This window comes from Stegostoma tigrinum, chromosome 12 (assembly GCF_030684315.1).
Source record: "Stegostoma tigrinum isolate sSteTig4 chromosome 12, sSteTig4.hap1, whole genome shotgun sequence".
Classification (NCBI taxonomy): Eukaryota; Metazoa; Chordata; class Chondrichthyes; order Orectolobiformes; family Stegostomatidae; genus Stegostoma; species Stegostoma tigrinum.
In genome coordinates, this window is record NC_081365.1 from 28,030,965 (window position 1) to 28,053,859 (window position 22,895).

General features: G+C 44.4%; 2 protein-coding genes across 4 annotated transcripts in view; one reads left to right on the forward strand and one right to left on the reverse strand.

The window, feature by feature from the left end:
* tbc1d23 (TBC1 domain family, member 23) overlaps positions 1–10,951 on the reverse strand; it is an 83,186-nt gene extending 72,235 nt beyond the window's left edge. Inside the window, exon 1 of the mRNA XM_059650224.1 lies at positions 10,837–10,951. The gene's annotated coding sequence lies outside the window, so the exon portion shown is untranslated. The remainder of the gene's footprint in view (positions 1–10,836) is intronic.
* Positions 10,952–11,187: 236 nt separating this feature from the next.
* The window catches only part of cmss1 (cms1 ribosomal small subunit homolog), a 323,071-nt gene continuing 311,363 nt past the window's right edge, over positions 11,188–22,895 (forward strand). For 2 of the 3 annotated variants that reach the window (XM_059650228.1, XM_059650230.1), the window contains exon 1: positions 11,196–11,253. The gene's annotated coding sequence lies outside the window, so the exon portion shown is untranslated. Of the gene's footprint in view, positions 11,254–22,895 lie in introns of all 3 variants that reach the window. The other variant, XM_059650229.1, reaches the window with a different exon arrangement.

Here is a 22,895-nt window from a genome sequence, read left to right on the forward strand (position 1 = left end):
AATAGGGAATGCTTTATTAACCACTCTTTCAACCTATTCTGCCACCTTCAATGACTTACGTGCATACAGGAATCTCTCCCACAACGTGATAGTTGCATTCTTGCTCTGTAAAAATTTGCATTATAGGGAAATCGCAATAGAAAATTACTATACCTTAATAGCAGAAAGTTTGCATTATCCAAACAAACATTCACTATTCAGCAATCACGTGACAGCCAATTTGTGTTAACAAATTACACATTATAGCAGAGGTACCTGTACACTCAGGATCCTCCGTTGCTGAAATGCCTTTAGAATTGAGTCCTTTATTTTATGTCGTCTCTCCACGTTCTTCCTATCATAATGAGGTATTTCACACTTCTGCAAATTGAACTTTATCTGCTACCCGTTCAGCTATTGCACCATTGACTATGTCATTTTAAAGTTCTATATGATCTTCTTTACTGTTCACAATTCTTTCAAGTTTTGATTCAGTCACAAATTTTGAGATTGTGCACTTAGGTCTAGGTACAGAGCTGCCTTTAGAACTGTTGCAATCTGTAACAGGATAAATACACCTTGGAGTTGGAGGGGCATTTGCAAGAGATCATGTTCCTGTGCATCTGCTGTTCCTGTGCTCTGATTGGTAGAGGTCATGGATTTGGAAATTTATGCTGAAGGAGCTATGGTGAGTTTCTGCAATGCATCTTATAGATGCTAAAACTGCTGCTGCTGTGCATTGTTGGTGGATGGGTCTTAATTGCCACTTGTCAACTCATGCCAGGATGTTGTCCAGGTTTTGCTGTATGTGGACTTGAACATAGAACATAGAACATTACAGCACAGTACAGGCCCTTCGGCCCTCGATGTTGTTTCGACCTGTCATACCGATCTCAAGCCCATCTAACCTACACTATTCCATGTACGTCCATATGCTTATCCAATGACGACTTAAATGTACCTAAAGTTGGCGAATCTGTCAACCTGGGTGGCAACTTTCAAGAATCTGTGTACATGGACACCGAGATCTCTCTGCTCATCTACACTACTAAGAATCTTACCATTAGCCCTGTACTTTGCCTTCTGGTTACTCCTACCAAAGTGCATCACCTCACACTTGTCTGCTTTAAACTCCATTTGCCACCTCTCAGCCCAGCTCTGCAGCTTATCTATGTCTCTCTGCAACCTACAGCATCCTTCGTCACTATCCACAACTCCACCGACGTTAGTGTCGTCTGAAAATTTACTAACCCATCCTTCTACGCCTTCATCCAGGTCGTTTATAAAAATGACAAACAGCAGTGGACCCAACACCGACCCTTGCGGTACACCACTAGTAACTGGTCTTCAGGATGAACATTTCCCATCAACTACCACCCTCTGTCTTCTTCAGCCAGCCAATTTCTGATCCAAAATGCTATAGTATTGAAGAAATTGTGAATAGTGTTGAATATTGTGTAATCAGCAATGAACATTCCTACATCCCCTTGTGACAGAAGGAAGGGCATTGGTGAATTAGGATGAAGCCCTGAAGAGATCCTGTAATGATATTCTGAGATGATTGACCTTGAATAAACACAACCATCTTCCTTTCTGCAGAGTATTGTCTGATTCCTATCAACTCCAGATTTTTTTAGGGCTTCTTAATGCTGTACTTAATGCTGTCAAATGCTGTTGTGATGTCAAGCGCAGTGATTGTTGCCTCTGGAGTTCAACACTTTTACTCATGGTTGGATCTAGATTATAATGAATTGAGTTGCCTTCCCAGAACCCAAACTGAGCGTCACTGAACAGGCTATTGATGAACAAATATTGTTTGATAACACTGCTTGTAACCTCTTCCATCACTTTGTTGATGATTGACAGTACACCAATGATGCAGTAATTGGCAGGAAAACAACTCTGCTAGGCTGGCAATGTGCTTAGGATGCAAATTATCCTCACCTAGATTAAGGAAGGAACTCAAACAAGATGAGGACAAAGGAAGTGTTTCAAAGATTCCTTGAAGGCTTCCCTCAAGAAATGCAGTATAGATGACAATGTGTGGGAGGCCCTTTACTGGAAAAAAAATGACTTGGAGGAAATTCCTGTATAAAGGGACACAATCTTTTGAGAATACCCATTGATAAGTGGAAATATGGAAAAAGAACTAGAGAAAGGAATGTTGGTGATCTCAAGGCCAAAGACCAATTCAATCTCCTGAAAACACCTGCTGAATATGTGATAGGAGATGTGGCTCTAGGATCAGGCTCATCAAGCACAAAATGATCTACAGAACATATGACCAATGACGCGGAATTTCCTTGGTGGACAAGCATACTCAATAATGAGTGATGGCCAGTGACTGTGATGAATTGACAGGTTTGATTTGTCCTGCTTTTTGTGGATTAGACATAGCTGGGCAATGTCTTACTGCTGGGGAGATGACAATGTTGTAGCTGGACTGGAACAATTTGGATAGGGGCACAGCAAATTCAGGAGTACAAGTCTTCAGCACTATTGCCAGAATGTTGCTGGAGCTGTGCCTTTGCCATTTCTGATGACCTCAACCTTTTCTTGATATCACATGGAATCAATAGAATTGCCCATAACTGCATTGGTTTTGATAGAATTCTCAGGATCAGGCCAAAATGGATCATTTATCTGGCTGAAGACTGCCTTCTTGTTTGCACTGATGTGGTGTCAGACTTTTTCTCAAAAACCCTTTGCCTCACTGTGCTTGCAAATTATGACCTCATCTTCAATTTTCAGTTCAATTCAGGTCCTTGAATGTGCTGTTTCTTCTCAAAGTCACGACTGTCTTTCTCAAGAGTCTGCATTTAAGTCCTTGTCACAGTACCAAAAGGCTCCGAACAAATTTTCAAATGACTTCTTAACATGATCACGCTCACAGAATGGTTCCTTATATTCAATGTCTTGTGCCATTGACAGGACAGACCCCTACAAGTGATAATTCAGTAGCTCACGACCATCTTAAGGGCAGTTAGGGAGGGGGAATGAATGTTGGTCCAGGCAGTGATGCTTTTGTTCTATAAACTAATGAAAAATAGTGCCTCCTCTCTTTCGAGTGCAGTATCAGCATATTTTATCAATGCTTAATGCTCATTCCACCCTAACCTCTGATCTGGTCCATCTGCTATTCACAATAATTCTCTATATGTAATTCTTTATCTTCCTCAGTTTCCTTGGATCTCATGCTTAATGCTTAGTACCGATGCCGTCACAGTGAGCTTAAAACCTAGTTTAAGTTAACTGTGGAATGTTCCGTGAGAAGATTATTTGCAGCTCTTTTGAGTTGGAACTTGAAATTAGTCGGCCTGTCAAAGCAGCCATTTGATGCAGCAGCTGGCAGATTTTACAGTTAAGGAGGGGAAAAGCTGGAAAAACAGAACTTGCGAGTGTTGGCACCTTAATGTAATAAAATGTCCCAAGGCAAGTTACAAGCAAAATATTGAACTAAGTCCCCCATAAGGATCTTTTTGCAAACAACTGACAAGTAACAGAAAAGGGCAAAAAATATACGATCACTATCTCTCCCACACCACCAATGTGCATGGCACAAACTCACTTATCATGCAACTATGGGAAGAGTAAAACCTGTCCTACAACTCTTCCCTCCTCGCTGTCCAGGGCCACAACCTCTTCTTCCAGGTAAAGCAGTAATTTACTTTGACTTTTTCCAGTTATGTATACTTACTCCACTTTGTCTCATCAGTATAACTATTGCCACTCTGTTTCCCTTTTGTTCAATTATATCTTTGTCATTTAATCCTTCCATGTTCTACCCTAACCAGATTTTCCCTTTTATTCTCCTTGCCCCCATCAATTTCAACATCATGAAACCCAACACAGTTCTACTATCTACATTTATTTTCTAAAGAGTCTGTTTTTATTTAATAAATCGCTCACATAAACAGATAAAAAAATCAAAAAGGTTATTCGAATGATGACTTTTATTACAAGAGGATTGAAATTCAGATGTGAGGAACTGGTCTGCTAGTTGCTCAGAGCCTTGGCCAGTATCCCATCTTGGGTAAGATGTTCAACTGTAGAGTGGTAAGGGTGTGGATCGCCCTGCCTGCCAATGTAGTTAACTCAGCCACATGAGAGGCATTTAAACAGTCCTTGGATAAGCATATGGATAATGATGGGATAGTGTAGGGAGAGGGCTTAGACTAGTTCACAGGTCGGCGCAACATCGAGGGCCGAAGGGCCTGTTCTGCACTGTATTGTTCTATGTTCTATGCTCAACTTGAAATGTTAGCCAACATGCTGAATATTTCCAGCACTTTCTGTTTTTATTTAATAAATTGCTCACATAAACAGATAAAAAAATCAAAAAGGTTATTTGAATGATGACTTTTATTACCAGAGGATTGAAATTCAGATGTGAGGAACTGGTCTGCTAGTTGCTCAGAGCCTTGAGTGAGCTTAATGCTCACTCCACCCTAATCTCTGATCTGGTCCATCTGCTATTCATAATAATTCTCTATATGTTATTCTGTATCTTCCTCAATTTCCTTGGATCTCATGCTTACTGCTTAATACTGATGCCCGTCACAGTGAGCTTAAAACCTAGCTTAAGTCCTCCTGCAGAATGTGGGAGATAACGGTCACCACCAGTGTCCCCGCTGACTGCATCTGTGGGAAGTGCACCCAACTCCAGCTCCTTGAAAACCGCGTTAGGGAACTGGAGCTGGAGCTGGATGAACTTCGGATCATTCGGGAGGCAGAGGGGGTTATTGAGAGGAGTTACAGGGAGGTAGTCACTCCTCAAGTACAGGACAAAGGCAGATGGGTAACAGTTAGGGGACGGAAAGGGAACCGGTAGGCAGTGCAGGGATCCCCTGTGGCCATTCCCCTCAACAATAAGTATACCGTTTTGGATACTGTTGGGGGGGACGACTTACCGGGGAAAACAGTGGGGCACAGGCCTCTGGCACAGAGTCTGTCCCTGCTGCTCAGAAGGGAAGGGGGAAGAGGAGCAGAGCAGTAGTCATTGGGGACTCCATACTTAGGGGGACAGATAGGACGTTCTGTGGGGACGAGAGAGACTCACGGTTGGTGTGTTGCCTCCCAGGTGCCAGGGTGCGTGATGTCTCTGATCGTGTTTTTGGGATCCTTAAGGGGGAGGGGGAGCAGCCCCAAGAAAAGAACACATTGGTCCACATTGGCACCAACGATATAGGTGGGAAGAGAGATGGGGATTTAAGGCAGAAATTCAGGGAGCTAGGATGGAAGTTGAGAGCTCGGACGAACAGAGTTGTTGTCTCTGGTTTGTTGCCCGTGCCACGTGCTAGTGAGGCGAGGAATAGGGAGAGAGAGGAGTTGAACACATGGCTAGAGGGATGGTGTAGGAGGGAGGGTTTTGGATTCTTGGATAATTGGGGCTCTTTCTGGGGTAGGTGGGACCTCTACAAGCAAGATGGTCTTCACCTGAACCAGAGGGGTACCGATATCCTGGGGGGGAAATTTGCTAAGGCTGTTCGGGTGGGTTTAAACTAATTCAGCAGGGGGATGGGCACCAAAATTGTAGTTCGACAATAGAAAAGGTTGAGAGTAGGGTAGTCCGAAATAAAGTTTCAGGGAAGCAAGATGGCACCGGCAAGCAAGAAGTTGGATTCAAGTGTGTCTACTTCAATGCCAGGAGCATCCGGAATAAGGTGGGTGAACTTGCAGCATGGATTGGTACCTGGGACTTCGATGTTGTGGCCATTTCGGAGACATGGATAGAGCAGGGACAGGAATGGTTGTTGCAGGTTCCGGGATTTAGATGTTTCAGTAAGAACAGAGAAGATGGCAAAAGGGGCGGAGATGTGGCGTTGTTGGTCAAGGACAGTATTACAGTTGCAGAAAGGATGTTTGGGGACTCGTCAACTGAGGTAGTATGGGATGAGGTTAGAAACAGGAAAGGAGGGTCACCCTGTTGGGAGTTTTCTATAGGCCTCCAAATAGCTCCAGAGATGTAGAGGAAAGGATAGCAAAGATGATTCTCGATAGGAGTGAGAGAGACAGGGTAGTTGTCATGGGGGACTTCAACTTTCCAGATATTGACTGGGAACACTATAGTTCGAGTACTATAGATGGGTCAGTTTTTGTCCAGAGTGTGCATGAGGGCTTCCTGACACAGTATGTAGATAAGGCCAACAAGGGGTGAAGTCACATTAGATTTGGTACTGGGTAATGAGCCCGGCCAGGTGTTAGATTTGGAAGTAGGTGAGCTTTGGTGATAGCGATCACAATTCTGTTATGTTTACTTTAGTGATGGAAAGGGATAGGTGTATACCACTGGGCAAGAGTTATACCTGGGGGAAAGGCAATTACGATGAGATTAGGCAAGATTTAGGGAGCATAGAATGGGAAGGAAACTGCAGGGGATGGGCACATTAGAAATGTGGAGCTTATTCAAGGAAAAGCTCCTGTGTGTCCTAGATAAATATGTACCTCTCAGGCAGGGAGGAAGCTGTAGAGTGCGGGAGCCGTGGTTTACGAAGGAGGTGGAATCTCTGGTCAAGAGGAAGAAGAAGGCTTATGTTAGGATGAGATGTGAAGGCTCAGTTAGGGCACTTGAGGGCTACGAGGTAGCCAGGAAAGACCTAAAGAGAGAGCTCAGAAGAGCCAGGAGGAGATATGAGAAGTTGTTGGCGGATAGGATCAGGGTAAACCATAAGGCTTTCTATAGGTATTTAAGGAATAAAAGAATGACGAAAGTAAGATTAGGGCCAATCAAGGATAGTAGTGGTAAGTTGTGTGTGGAGTCAGATGAGATAGGAGAAGCGCTAAATGAATATTTTTCAACAGTATTCATTCGAGAAAACGACAATGTTGTCGAGGAGAATACTGAGATACAGGCTACTAGACTAGGTGGGATTGAGGTTCACAAGTAAGAGGTATTAGAAATCTTTCAGGATGTGAAGATAGATAAGTCCCCTGGGCCGGATGGGATTTATCCTCGGATCCTCTGGGAAGCCAGGGAGGAGATTGCCGAGCCTTTGGCATTGATCTTTAACTCATCATTGTCTACAGGAATAGTGCCAGATGACTGGAGGATAGCAAATGTGGTTCCCCTGTTCAAGAAGGGGAGTATAGACAACCCTGGTAATTATAGACCAGTTAGCCTTACCTCAGTTGTTGGTAAAGTGTTGGAAAAGGTTTTAAGGGATAGGATTTATAATCATCTAGAAAAGAATAAATTGATTAGGGATAGTCAGCATGGTTTTGTGAAGGGAAGATCGTGCCTCACAAACCTTATTGAGTTCTTTGAGAACGTGACCACACAGATAGATGAGAGTAAACCGGTTGATGTGGTGTATATGGATTTCAGCAAGGCGTTCGATAAGGTTCCCCACAATAGGCTATTGTACAAAATGCGGAGGAATGGAATTGTGGGAGATATAGCAGTTTGGGTCGGAAATTGGCTTGCTGAAAGAAGACAGAGGGTTACTAGTGGTGTACCGCAAGGGTCGGTGTTGGGTCCACTGCTGTTTGTCATTTTTATAAATGACTGGATGAGGGCGTAGAAGGATGGGTTAGTAAATTTGCAGACGACACTAAGATCGGTGGAGTTGTGGATAGTGACGAAGGATGCTGTAGGTTGCAGAGAGACATAGATAAGCTGCAGAGCTGGGCTGAGAGGTGGCAAATGGAGTTTAATGCAGAAAAGTGTGAGGTGATGCACTTTGGTAGGAGTAACCAGAAGGCAAAGTACAGGGCTAATGGTAAGATTCTTAGCAGTGTAAATGAGCAGAGAGATCTCGGTGTCCATGTACACAGATCCTTGAAAGTTGCCACCCAGGTTGACAGGGCTGTTAAGAAGGCATACAGTGTTTTAGTTTTTATTAATAAAGGGATCGAGTTCCGGAACCAAGAGGTTATGGTGAAGCTGTACAAAACTCTGGTGCGGCCGCACTTGGAGTATTGTGTGCACCAGTTCTGGTCACCGCATTATAAGAAGGATGTGGAAGTTTTGGAAAGGGAGCAGAGGAGATTTACTAGGATGTTGCCTGGTATGGAGGGAAGGTCTTAGGAGGAGAGGCTGAGGGACTTGAGGCTGTTTTCATTCGTGAGAAGAAGGTTGAGAGGTGACTTAAATTGAAACATATAAAATAATCAGAGGGTTAGATAGGGTGGATAGGGAGAGCCTTTTTCCTAGGATGGTGACGGCGACCATGAGGGGGCATAGCTTTAAATTGAGGGGTGATTGATATAGGACAGGTGTCAGAGGTAGTTTCTTTACTCAGAGAGTAGTAAGAGAATGGAATGCTTTGCCTGCAACGGTAGTAGATTCGCCAACTTTAGGTACATTTAAGTCGTCATTGGACAAGCATATGGACGTACATGGAATAGTGTAGGTTAGATGGACTTGAGATCGGTATGACAGGTCGGCACAACATCGAGGGCCAAAGGGCCTGTACTGTGCTGTAATGTTCTATGTTCTAAGATGTTCAACTGTGGACATTAAGCCTCAAAAGAAATACCAAAAGGATACCAGATTTTAACAGATTTTATTTATGAGAGCAGCTTACATCAACCTTATATTTCCTTGAGTTTGAAATGTTAAGGAATGTCATTGTACTTAACAGTATAAAAGGACCAGATGATGCAAAAAAGTGAAACTGTTTGCTCAGGAGGAGTAATCTTTTTTCAAAACCTTTTTTTCATAAAATTAGAATTGGGTATCTGGAACTAAAGTCACAGATCTCTTTTTTGCAGAATGGAATTTAGATTTTATGGTAGAAATACAGAACTTACTTTCCTAAAAATATTCAAGACTGTTTGATAAAGTTTTGTCAGGCTAAGAAATAAGAAAGGATATGGATTGAAGTCAGGTAGATGATGTTTAATGGCAGACCAGGCTCATGAGCCTGAATGCGTATTCCTGTTCTTAATTTCTTATGTGTTTATTAGTGAATCCCATGTCGTGTTACATATGTGATGTTGAGAGGTTGTTGACCAGCCGGTTACAGGAAAGGTGGATGAATTTAAAGTGAGAGGGGAGAGATGCAAAAGGTTCCAGATGGGAAATTTTTTCTCACACAGAGTGTTGAGTGTCTGGAATAGGCTACCAGAGGTAGTGTGGAAGCAAGTACAATTTCATCTTTAAGAAACATTTAGAAATGTACATGGATGGGATATGTATGGAGGGATATGGAGCAAACGCAGGCAAATGAGATGAGTTTAAACTGTGAAAATTGGGCACCATAGACAAGTTGAACCAAAGGGCCTGTTTCTATGCCGTACCCCTCAAAAAAACAGGGGAGTAGAATAGAGAGAGCTAAAAGGGTGTCACTTGTGGGGTTGGGGATGGGAGTAGAAAAATGACAGCATAAATCAGGGAGAAGGGAAAGGTGATTTTGCAACCATGACAAACTAATGAGAACAAATATATGTAATAGAAATAAGAGATCATGGGAACTGTTATCTTGGAATCTCCAGCATCTGCAAAGTGTGGGGCTGGATGAACACAGGAGGCCAAGCAGCATCTCAGGACCACAAAAGCTGACGTTTCGGGCCTAGACCCTTCATCAGAGAGGGGGATGGGGAGAGGGTTCTGAAATAAATAGGGGGGGAGGCAGACCGAAGATAGATAAAGGAGAAGATAGGTGGAGAGGAGAGTATAGGTGGGGAGGTGGGGAGGGGATAGGTCAGTCCGACGAGGACGGACAGGTCAAGGAGGTGGGATGAGGTTAGTAGGTGGGAAATGGAAGTGTGGCTCGAGGTGGGAGGAGGGGATAGGTGAGAAGAAGAACAGGTTAGGGACGGGGGGATGAGCTGGGCTGGTTTTGGGATTCAGTGGGGGAAGGGGAGATTTTGAAGCTTGTGAAGTTCACATTGATACCATTGAGCTGCAGGGTTCCCAAGTGGAATATGAGTTGCTGTTCGTCCTCACATACCACCCCACCAATCTCCGGATACAACGCATCATCCTCCGACACTTCCGCCATCAACAATCCAATCCTACCACCCAAGACATTTTTCCATCCCCACCCTTGTCTGCCTTCCGGAGAGACCACTGTCTTCGTGACGCCCTTGTCCACTCCACATTCCCCTCCAACCCCACCACACCCGGCACCTTCCCCTGCAACCGCAGGAAGTGCCACACTTGCCCCCACACCTCCTCCCTCACCCCCATCCCAGGCCCCAAGATGACTTTCCTTATTAAGCAGATGTTCACCTGCACATCTGCCAATGTGGTATACTGTATCCACCGTACCCGTTGTGGCTTCCTCTACATTGGGGAAACCAAGCGGAGGCTTGGGGACTGCTTTGCAGAACACCTCCGCTTGGTTCGCAATAAACAACTCCAGTCGGAAACCATTTAACTCCCCCTCCCATTCCTTAGACGACATGTCCATCATGGGCCTCTGCAGTGCCACAATGATGCCACCCAAAGGTTGCAAGAATAGCAACTCATTCCGCTTGGGAACCCTGCAGCCCAATGGTATCAATGTGGACTTCACAAGCTTCAAAATCTCCCCTTCCCCCACTGCATCCCAAAACCAGCCCAGCTCGTCCCCGCCTCCCTAACCTGTTTTTCCTCTCACCTATCCCCTCCTCCCACCTCGAACCACACCTCCATTTCCCACCTACTAACCTCATCACGCCTCCTTGACCTGTCCGTCCTCACCTCTTACTCTGCTCTCCACCAATCTTCTCCTCTATCCCTATTTATTTCAGAACTCTCTTCCCATCCGCCTTTCTGATGAAGGGTCTAGGCCCGAAACGTCAGCTTTTGTGCTTCTTATATGCTGCTTGGCCTGCTGTGTTCATCCAGCCCCACACTTTGTTATCTATGTGATAGAAATAATCTATTTTTCACAAGAAATACTGGTTAAACGTTCCTCTGCCATTACTTACACAGGCGGTGTTGGTGTGTAGCTGCACCTACATGAGTCGATAGTGACGATGTTTCTGACGGGATGGGGTCAGGGTTCTTCAGCTGGGTTTTGATGCTGCCATGTGCACACTGTCATTTCACTTCCTGCATCATTTGGTTCCCATGGAAACGGAGGTAGTTTCATCTTTGGCGCAGCGGTTTCGACATTGACAGGAGAGCGCGGCGACTCCGTTTAAAATAAGCGAATAAATCGGATGCGGCGCGGGGTCGGGGAGCGGGGTTTTGCTGCATTTCTGTCGTTATTTTTTTTAAGTTGGAGCTGGTCCGGTTTGGCTTGTGTGGAATGTGCTGGGAGATTAGGGGCAGGCTGCTGGGTTGGGTGTCGGTGTCGCGTTGCCCGGGAGAAGAGGAGGACGAGAGGCTGGAGTCACATCGAGGTACAGATACAGGGAATGGGAGGGAATCTCACTATCCATCGGATTTTATGGCCTGGAAACTACACTTTCAGAGGGATTTACACTTCACTGTCTAATCCAGGCGTGATTCCTGAGTTTGCCTCAGGATGAGGCCGGTGGAGGGGCATGAACTCAGGTTTAAGAGGAAGGTTTCCACATCACTAAAATCAAATATACGACGATATTATGCGCAAGTCGTTTTTGTTTTGTTCCACGGGGGACAAAATTTTACTCCTCATGGCATTTCCGTATCCAACGTCGTTAAGTCAAAAAAAAAATTGACACCCTATGACTTTTTATCTTGCTCCCTCTCAATCTGATGTTTAGGATTTATGTGTCTGTCCAGACCCGACACTGAGTTCATTAATACTGAGTTGTCTGAGGCTGCTCCAGGGTTATCTTGACATTCAGAAAGAACGTGTTTCAGAAAGTGAAAACAAAACAAAATGCTGGAACGTGCAGTGGGCCAGGCAGCATCGTGGAGAGAGAAAAAGCTAACGTTTCGAGTCCAGATGACTCTTGTTCAGATGAACACAGCAGGCCAAGCAGCATCTCAGGAGCACAAAAGCTGACGTTTCGGGCCTAGACCCTTCATCAGAGAGGGGGATGGAGTGAGGGTTCTGGAATAAATAGGGAGAGAGGGGGAGGTGGACCGAAGATGGAGAGAAAAGAAGATAGGTGGAGACGAAAGTATAGGTGGGGAGGGGATAGGTCAGTCCAGGGAAGACGGACAGGTCAAGGAGGTGGGATGAGGTTAGTAGGCAGGAGATGGAGGTGCGGTTTGGGGTGGGAGGAAGGGATGGGTGATAGGAAGAACAGGTTAGGGAGGCAGAGACAGGCTGGGCTGGTTTTGGGATGCAGTGGGGGGAGGGGAAGAGCTGGGCTGGTTGTGTGGTGCAGTGGGGGGAAGGGACAAACTGGGCTGGTTTAGGGATGCGGTGGGGGAAGGGGAGATTTTGAAGCTGGAGAAGTCCACATTGATACCATTGGGCTGCAGGGTTCCCAAGCGAAATATGAGTTGCTGTTCCTGCAACCTTCGGGTGGCATCATTGTGGCAGTGCAGGAGGCCCATGATGGACATGTCATCTAAAGAATGGGAGGGGGAGTTGAAATTGTTCACGACTGGGAGGTGCAGTTATTTATTGCTAACCGAGCGGAGGTGTTCTGCAAAGCGGTCCCCAAGCCTCCGCTTGGTTTCCCCAATGTAGAGGAAGCCACACTGGGTATAATGGATACAGTATACCACATTGGCAGATGTGCAGGTGAACCTCTGCTTAATATGGAAAGTTATCTTGGGGCCTGGGATGGGGGTGAGGGAGAAGGTGTTGGGGCAAGTGTAACACTTCCTGTGGTTGCAGGGGAAGGTGCCTGGTGTGGTGGCGTTGGAGGGCAGTGTGGAGCGAACAAGGGAGTCACAGAGAGAGTGGTGTCTCCGGAAAGCAGACAAGGGTGGGTATGGAAAAATGTCTTGGGTGGTGTGGTCGGATTGTAGATGGCGGAAGTGTCGGAGGATGATGCGTTGTATCCGGAGGTTGGTGGGGTGGTGTGTGAGAACGAGGGAGATCCTCTTTGGGCGGTTGTGCTGGGGGCGGGGTGTGAGGGATGTGTTGCGGGAAATGCGGGAGACGTGGTCAAGGGCGTTCTTGACCACTGGGGGGGAAAGTTGCGGTCCTTGAAGAACTTGGACATCTGGGATGTGCGGGAGTGGAATGCCTCATCGTGGGAGCAGATGCGGCAGAGGCGGAGGAATTGGCAATAGGGGATGGAATTTTTGCCGGAGGGTGGGTGGGACGAGGTGTACTAGGTAGCTGTGGGAGTTGGTGGGCTTGAAATGGACATCAGTTACAAGTTGGATGCCTGAGATGGAGACTGAGAGGTCCAGGAAGGTGAGGAATGTGCTGGAGATGGCCCAGGTGAACTGAAGGTTGGGGTGGAACGTGTTGGTGAAGTGGATGAACTGTTCGAGCTCCTCTGGGGAGCAAGAGGCGCCGCCGATACAGTCATCAACGTAACAGAGGAAGAGGTGGGGTTTGGGGCCTGTGTAGGTGCGGATGAGGGACTGTTCCACGTAACCTACAAAGAGGCAAGCAGAGCTGGGGCCCATGCGGGTGCCCATGGCCACCCCCTTAGTCTGTAGGAAGTGGGAGGAATCGAAAGAGAAGTTGTTGAGGGTGAGGACGAGTTCGGCTGGGCGGATGAGGGTGTCGGTGGAGGGGTACTGGTCGGGCCTGCGGGACAGGAAGAAGCGGAGGGCCTTGAGGCCATCTGCATGCGGAGTACAGGTGTATAGGGACTGGACGTCCATGGTGAAAATGAGGTGTTGGGGGCGGGGGAATTGGAAGTTCTGGAGGAGTTGGAGGGCGTGGGTGGTGTCACGGACGTAGGTAGGGAGTTCCTGGACCAAAGGGGAGAAAATGGAGTCCAGATAGGTGGAGATGAGTTCGGTGGGGCAGGAACAGGCTGAGACAATGGGTCGACCAGGGCAGGCAGGTTTGTGGATTTTGGGAAGAAGATAGAAACGGGCCGTGCAGGGTTGGGGAATAATAAGGTTGGAGGCTCTGGGTGGGAGGTCTCCTGAGGTGATGAGCTCATGAATGGTGTTGGAGATGATGGTTTGGTGCTCGGGGGTGGGGTCATGATCAAGGTGGCGGTAGGAGGAGGTGTCGGCGAGTTGGCTTTTGGCCTCGGCGATGTAGAGGTCAGTGCGCCATACTACCACTGCGCCGCCCTTGACTGCGGGTTTGATGGTGAGGTTGGTGTTGGAGCGGAGGGCTGCCCGTTTTGCAGGGGAGAGGTTGGAGTGGGTGAGAGGGGTGGAGAGGTTGAGGCGGTTAATGTCTCGACGGCAGTTGGAGATGAAGAGTTCAAGGGAGGGTAGGAGGCCTGGGGGTGGTGTCCAGGAGGAGGACTTGTGTTGGAAGCGGGTGAAGGGGTCAGTGGAGGGAGGGTTAGGCTCCCGGTTGAAGAAGTAAGCGTGGAGGCGACGGCGGCGGAAAAACTGCTCTATGTCCAAACGTGACTGGTATTCGTTGATGTGTGGTTGTAGGGGGACAAAGGTGAGCCCCTTGCTTAGGACTGACCGTTCGTCCTCAGTCAGTGGGAGGTCAGGGGGGATGGTGAAGATTCGGCAGGGCTCAGTTTGGCTGTGTCCTCTGGGGTTGCTGGCTGTGGAGGTTGTGGGTGGAGCGATGACGTTGTCGGCCGTGGGCGGGGTTCTGTTGGCCGTGGGCGGGGTTCCGTCAGCTTTGGGCGGGGTTCCGTCGGCGTTGGAAATGCTACACTTGCCCCCACACCTCCTCCCTCATCCCTATCCCAGGCCCCAAGATGACTTTCCATATTAAGCAGAGGTTCACCTGCACATCTGCCAATGTGATATACTGTATCCATTGTACCCGGTGTGGCTCCCTCTACATTGGGGAAACCAAGCGGAGACTTGGGGACTGCTTTGCAGAACATGTCCGCTCGGTTCGCAATAAACAACTGCACCTCCCAGTTGCAAACCATTTCCACTCCCTCTCCCATTCTTTAGTTGACATGTCCATCATGGGCCACCTGCAGTGCCACAACGATGCCACCCGAAGGTTGCAGGAACAGCAACTCATATTCCGCTTGGGAACCCTGCAGCCCAATGGTATCAATGTGGATTTCACCAGCTTCAAAATCTCCCCTTCCCCCACCGCATCCCAAAACCAGCCCAGCTCTTCCCCTCCCCCCACTGCATCCCAAAACCAGCCCAGCCTATCTCTGCCTCCCTAACCTGTTCTTCCTCTCACCCATCCCTTCCTCACACCCCAAGCTGCACCTCCATTTCCTACCGACTAACCTCATCCCACCTCCTTGACCTGTCCGTCTTCCCTGGACTGACCTATCCCCTCCCTACCTCCCCACCTATACTCTCCTCTCCACCTATCTTCTTTTCCCTCCATCTTCGGTCCGCCTCCCCCTCTCTCCCTATTTATTCCAGAACCCTCACCCCATCCCCCTCTCTGATGAAGGGTCTAGGCCCGAAATGTCAGCTTTTGTGGTCCTGAGATGCTGCTTGGCCTGCTGTGTTCATCCAGCTTCACACTTTATTATCTTGGATTCTCCAGCATCTGCAGTTCCCGTTATCACTGACTCTTGTTCAGAGCCATGTTAACTTGCTGTCTTTCTATGGGTGCTGCTGACCCGTTCTGATTTCTAGCATATTTGTTTTGTTTTCAGTATAGATTCCAGCATCTGCAGTAACTTGCTCCTACAACGTGTCAGGACGTGTCTCCTTTTAAACGGATTAATTGTTAACTGGGATGAGTTGCATTGTACCCTCAAACTGTGAATTGGGATAACTGGAGAGTACTCTGTTGAACTCTCATCAGAATAGCCATTCCTTCTCGCGGTTACCAAGTAAGGAATCATGAAGATTTTGCCTGGTTCTTCTCGACTCCCAAAGTTGTAGGTGACTTGAAATGGCTACTCCTAATGCAGTGTTTCTTCTTACCTTTGTGGTTGATTTTATTCCCCGATTACATTGGTAGGATGATTTAAATCGTAAATAAAAATTCAACTCTTGTTGTATGCATGTTGTTGAATTTGGTTCAAGTGGGATTTCAGTGCAGAGGAGAAGATGATGCTCCTTTTTGGTTTTCATTTCCAGTTGCAGCTGCAAGTCTTTCCTTATTTTCTAAACTAGGAAACTAGCTTACTGCAACTATAATTAGTCCCTAATCAAATAAATAAAAAGGCAGACTGTGTGTGTGTGTGTGTGTGTGTGTGTGTGTGTGTGTGTGTTAATTATAATATATAAGAGATTTTGGAGCACATTCTTATCCCCAACAACCAGATTGATGGTAATTATCTGCACCTTGAGCAACTTTGGCTCAGAGTGTTGAGTTGGATTCTGAACTGCAGACATTTTGAGGTGTACTGAGAGCAAAAGTTACCTGGAGACTTTGTTCTTGGAGCTAGTCACAACATTTAGATTAAGTTGAACTTTTACAGTTTGTCAGTGGTCAGGGATGGTGTTGTGACTGGGGTTTTGGAATTTAGTGATCACAGAATCACAGAATTGTTACGCACAGAAAGAGGTCATTTGGTCAAGGGTGTCTGCACCAGCTCTTCACATGAACATCATCAGTTTGTATCATTTTCCCACTTTTCCCTACACTCTAGCTCATTGTTTCTGTTAAAGTAATCATACAATGACTTCTGACTGCCTCAGTTGAACCTGTTTTCATCATGCTTTTAAACAGTGCAATACAGGCCTGAGCTACTCGCGTGAAAAAGTTTGTTTTCACCTTGCAATTGCATCTTTTGCAGATCGTTTTAAATCTGTGTCTTCTCATTCTTGATTCTTTTACAAGTGAAAACAGTTTCTTCTGATCTACTGTATCCAACCCTCTCATCATGAAAACAGTCAGATCTCCTCTTAGCTTTCTTCCCTTCAAGGTGAGCAGTTCCGACTTCTGGATTCTATCCTTATAACTGAAGGCTGTAATCTCTGGAAATATTCATGTGAATCTCTTCTGCACTCTCTCCAAAGCATTCCTATGCTTCTTACAGTGACACCCAGGCTGTACATAGCACTCTAAGTGAGGTGAAATAGGTGGCTTTTGCAAGTTTAGCATCACTTCCTTTCATGTGCTCTGTGCCCTAATTGATAAAGCCCAGGATACTGTATTCTTTATTAACTGGTCTCTCCATGTGTCCTACCATCTTCAATGATCTGTGCATATGTACCCATATCTCTGCTCCTGTGCTCCCTTTAGAATTGTACTTCATGTCACTTAGTCTTTTAATGTTCTTCCAACCATATATATTAACTTTAAGCACCTATGTGTTGAACTTCATCTGCCACCTCTGTGCCCAGGCAACTGTTTGAAATCATACACTGTCCTCAACGTTTACAATGCTTCACAGTTTCATGTCATCATCAGTCTTGGTGACGGAGGATCCTTGGTACTTGTTACCTCTGTAGATGAGAGGAAGGATAGCAGACTGGATGGACAAATTGACCATTGCACAATAGTCCCGGAACGCATTCAAATGGGGGTAGTGAAAAGGAATGTGGTCGTGACAGGGGTCACAAGAGTCATGGGAATGAATACTGTCTACTGGAGCCATGACTTGGTGTTTTGAAAATTACATTGCCAGCCAGTGGCAGCTTTAAATATAAATCATTGAGGCTGGCGTTCAAGTGGTAGCAGAAGGATCCCATTGCTTGTTCACAGAGGAGCCAGTGACATAGGTGGAGTTGGGAATGATGTTCTGCTGAAAGGTTTAGGCGTCTTGGTGTCTAAGTTAAAATTCAAAACCTATAAAAATAATAAATTCTCAATTGTGACCTGAGCCATGTGTGAAATGGTGTAGGATCAAGAGAAGTAAATCATTCCAAGATTGGTCTGGAACTGAGGAGTTTTGATTCGTTGCAACAGTACTCAGGACACTGGCAGCAGTATCTGGGAAATAGGGGACTGTTTTGTTTGGATGTGCTTCATGTAAACCAGGACGGGATGAACATCCCAGTGAATCATTTAGCTTGGACTGTGGATAGGGTTTAAACTGAAAGATGTGGGAATGTTCAGGTGCAGGCAATTTAGATCGAAAGAAAAATGTCAAGATGTCACAGCAGTGTACTGATTTGAATAGTGTGTGACAGGAAGAGACAGAGAGTCTAACGATGTTAATCCATCTGTAAATCTTGTCCATACTGTGAATAGTCATTAAAAAAAACTCTTTCTATTTGAATGCGTGAAGCATATGTAACAAAATAGTGATACAAATAGAGATAAATAAGTTTGACGTATTACCGTTGTGGAATGTTGAGTGCAAAGTGACTGTGTTTAGGAAGGAAATAATTATTATTCATGTCCACAATATTTTAAAAAAGACAGAATGGAAAAGGAGGAGGAGTCTCGTAAGACCTGATGATCTATTTCCTTGGGATCCAGAATAAGCAATGGATATTGTGGCTATGACTTTCCAAACTTCCCTAGATTCTAGAATGTTCTGAGTTGATTTTTCATTATTATTATTTTTTTATCAGCTCCCTATTTCTCAGGTATACTGGTTGGCCACCAATGAGACCAATACCTGGGAATTGCTGCCAGCAAGTCTGGGAATAATCATAAAGTTACAAAGATTTAAAATTAAGTAAAGGTATAAGTAACAATGAAGATGCAAATGTGATCAATTTCTGCTATCATTGCAGGCTTGAAGAGTCTCTTTCTGAATTGAGATGGTTGAAAGCATGAAGTCATACCGAGCAGATGTAGTGGCTTTTGTAGTTGAATAGTTGAAGGTGCCTAGCAGAGGTGGACTGTGTAGAACAGGTCCTCGGAGTGATTGGATGTGCTTTTATTTTCCTTTCATAGTGTATCAGTTTGTGTTCTTGGGAGCCTGGTTGAGTACAAGAGTTCCAGCTATCACCCTGTTGAGAAGCAATAGCTATTTTGAGAATTAAAAACAGTAAGTGCTGGAGCAACTCCGCTTGTGTGGCAGCAAAACGTATAGGGCAGACTTGCCACAATCTTTCAGTTCCAGAGAAGGATCATACCAGACACGATGTGTTAACTCTTTTTCTTTCTCCACAGATCCTTCCAGATCTGCAGAATTGCTCTTGTAATTTTTGCTTTTATTTTGGCAGTATTTTGCTGCAATTTTTAAGATGTCCCTTTTGTTGTCAGATGACATTTTGCCAAATGGCTATTTCTAGCAAGCTTAAACACAATCAAATGAAATGACTGAAAACGTTAATTTTGATAAATCATTATTTCACAAAGCAAGGTTAATTTTTCTGGAATTCCTTGCAATCTCTCCTGTATGGTATTACACACTGCAGAAGTGTTTGAGGATTCAGGGGACTGTCCTGGAATCTTTGCATTATTTCATAATCTTTTGCAATTTCCTCTTAAGATTACATAGCCTGTCAGATTTTGGCTGTAGTTGGATCCACAAGAGAAGTCAAGTGGCTTCTGGGGATTATTTTGTATGATTTCTTGTGTTCTTTATAAACATAGATTAGCTTTCTTTGCAAAACATTGAGTGTAATTATACGTTTGTGATGCTAATTTCACTTCCTTTAACTGTGGCTCCATCACAGCACTCTTACCTCTGAGTCGGAAGATTGGGAATTTTAGTGCATGTGAGCACATAAATCCAGATGGGTACTCCATTGCATTATTTCAGAAGTGCTACAATGTTGGAGGTGTCATTTTTAGAATTAAACATTAGAGTAAGGTCTCAGCTCTTTCTCAGGTAGACTTAAAAGATTCCTTGTCATCATTTGAATGAGAACAGGGAACTTCTTACAAGCGTCCTGACAATATTTATTCTTTAACCAATATCACTGAAACAAATTAACTTTCTTCATTATCACTTTACTGCTTTTGGGATCTTGCTCTGCAGAAATTCTTCCATATTACTGACATTTTAACAGAGCGATCAACAAAATTACTTAATTGGCTGTAAAGCACTTGTTAACCAGCTATAAAATGTTTTACAGTATCTTGATTGTGATGGGCTACACAGCTGTAAGCCTTTCTAACCTGACTTTAGTGCTACATTTCTCTACAGTCGCTTTCTTTGCTCTGCTTTGTTTTCATTAATTTGTGTATATTTGTGAATTACTCACCCTCTGAAAAGGAAGTCTGTGTTTTGGCTTTGCAGTCATTTGACTTGCACAATATCTCTGGGTATTTTCAAAACTGCTCACAGCACTTTGGAAATGATCCTCAACCATGTATGATGTTTCAAAACTTGCAGAAAATATGACAAACAGACCGTAGTGGCTACAAATGAATTGTAGTCTGTACACCCAATCCAGATGAAATTAGATCAGTTCTGTCCTGCTGAGAAGAAATGGATGGCTTCAAGAAACTTGGAAGAGGATCAAATTGAGAAATGATATGGGAATGGCCCGTAAAGAACATGTCAGAGTATGGGCAAAAGCAAGATTTGGAATGTAGAACCTTTTTTTTGAATCAAACTGAATAATGTACTGTAAATAAATTTATAACAATATTCTCTAAATTGAGTTCTTAAGAAGGGCCACCAGACAGAATGTTAACTCTGCTTTCTGTCTACAGACCTGCTGAGTTTCTCCAGCATTTTCTGTTTATGTTTCAGATTTCCAGCATCCAAAGTTCTTTATTTTATGCTCTATATTAATTCCTGGGTAGTAGCTGATTAACTAGGAGGATTGGTAGTGCAGTGTGCAATGTGTAGTATGTCTCCCTCTGGGCCAGAGGCTCTGGGTTCACGTCCCATCACAGGATGTTACCAAGAAAGAAGTGTTTGTGATGGAGCCAGTCAGATTGAGTGTGAAGCCTTCTAACACGCACCAATAGCAGATAGTAAAAACAGGTGAGTTCCTGGCCAAATATATGATGGAAAGTATGTCGGCACCTCTGTTATCACTCTCTATAGCTCCAGAGTTCAATATGCATGAAAACATTAATGTTGCTACAGCCACCCAGCCTCCCTGAATGATCAAAAACACACCACCACCACCATCTACTTAATTCCAATTTACAAACATAGCAAGAATCTACAAACAGCATTGAAATAAATGATCTATTTAACTGGTTTATTGATGTTGATTGAGGGATAAAAGTTGCTCAGGCCAACAGGCAACTCACTGCTCTTTTCCGAATAGAGCCATGTGGTGTTTTACATCCTAATGGGATATTTCAATTTAATGTGTAATCTGAAAGATGACATCTCTGAAAGGTCAGCAAGTTCTCAGTGCTGGATTGAAGTATCAAGTTAAATTATATGCTCAAATCACTGAAAGGAAGTTTGATCCTCCAGCCTTCTGACCCAAGATAGATGAGCCTCTGAGTTGAAGCTAACTGAGCTTGATTCCAAAGCTCAGTTTGGTTGAACTTGGAAATGCATATAGATTTTTAACAAGTGTGCCCACTAGCCTTAAAATCTCCTTTCCTGGGAAAAGACAATACCGTTAACTTTGTTTATACTTCTCATTATTTTATAAACTTCTTTTAGGTCCCATCTGAACCTCCTGTTCTCCGGTGAAAAAAGCCTCAGCCTATCCAGCCTCTCTTTATAACCCAAACCTTCCACAACCAGCAACATCCTGGTAAATCTCTTCTGAACCCTCTCAAGCTTGATAATGTCTTTCGTATAACTGGGCGACCAGAACTGGATACAGTATTCTGGAAGAAACCTCACCAATGTCCTGTACAACATCAATGTGACTTCCCAACTCCTATCTTCAAAGGACTGAGCAATGAAGGAAAGCATGCCAAACACCTTTTCAAGCACCCTGTCTACAATGATGCAAACTTCAAAGAATTATATATCTGAACCTCCAGGTCCCCCTGTTCTACAACACTACCCAAGGCCCTACCATTATTTGTATCAGCCCTACCCTTGTTTGTTGTACCAAAACACAATACCTTGCAATCCATACTCTAGCCATTTTTCAGCCCATTGACCCATTTGATCAAGATCCTTTTGTAATGTTAGAAAACTTTCTTCACTGTCTACTATGCCACCAATTTTGGTGCCATCCACAAATTTACTAACCATTGCCTTCTATATTCTCATCCAAATCATTTATATAAAATGACAAACAAAGAGGACTCAGAACTGAACCCTTTGGAACACCACTGTTCAAAAGCCTCCAGTCCAAACAACAACACTCCACCATTACTGTTTGCCTCCTGCCATTAAGCCAATTATGTATCCAATTGGCAAGCTCATCCTGAACCTAACTTTATTAATTAGTTTACCATGCTGAATCTTGTTTAAGGTTTTACTAAAATCCAATTGAGCTAACCAACCCAATCATTGTTCTATGTACAACTATATAAATGAATAGCTTTATTGATGTATGACTATAAATCCACTCTTAGCTATCTACGGTCTTCTTAAAAATAGTTAATTGCCCAGACTACATTCTGATTAAAGCTTATGGAAATGATTGTATTTGTCATAGATTGGTAGATATGTGCTATGCAAAGGACCATTTCTATGAGGAGAGATAACCTGCAGTGAAAGAAGCTGCTTTTGGTTTTGAATATGTACCATGATAAATGTGGTTGCAGTAATGCTTATTTACCAAAGGATGGTGGTGTTGTACCACATTTGGATGGTTTTGCAGCTGAGTATTCTCAGAGCATGTGTTACATTTAAAAGTGAAAAATATATTTTGAGGATTTATGTGAATTTGGCAATGTTTTCCAGTTTAGCTTTTATCAATAAATTATTTTTTTGAAAGTTAAGTATTAATCACAGGTGATTTGAAGCAATGCTAGTTGATACGAATGAATTCTCATATCTCCATATTAACTTTTCAAGAGATATCAGAAGAACATCATCTGTTCATAGACCTATTAGGATCTGGTCATAGAGAGGATTTGATACTCTTGGAATCCCTAGATACGAGTTGCATTCCTCTCCTATTTAACTGCCTGAGATTGAATCAGACTGTTTGCAACTTTGGTGTCAGGTCTGCGCCATCACCAAGACTTTGTTTTTATCTCTGTAAAACAGCTTGACTCTGAACGTGCCTCAGCTCATCTGCTCCTGAAGCTGTAATCCATAGAATTGCTAATCCTGAAGTTGGCTAATCTAGTGTACCACTGGGTGGTCTAACCTGCTTTACCTATGCCACTTTGAGGCTA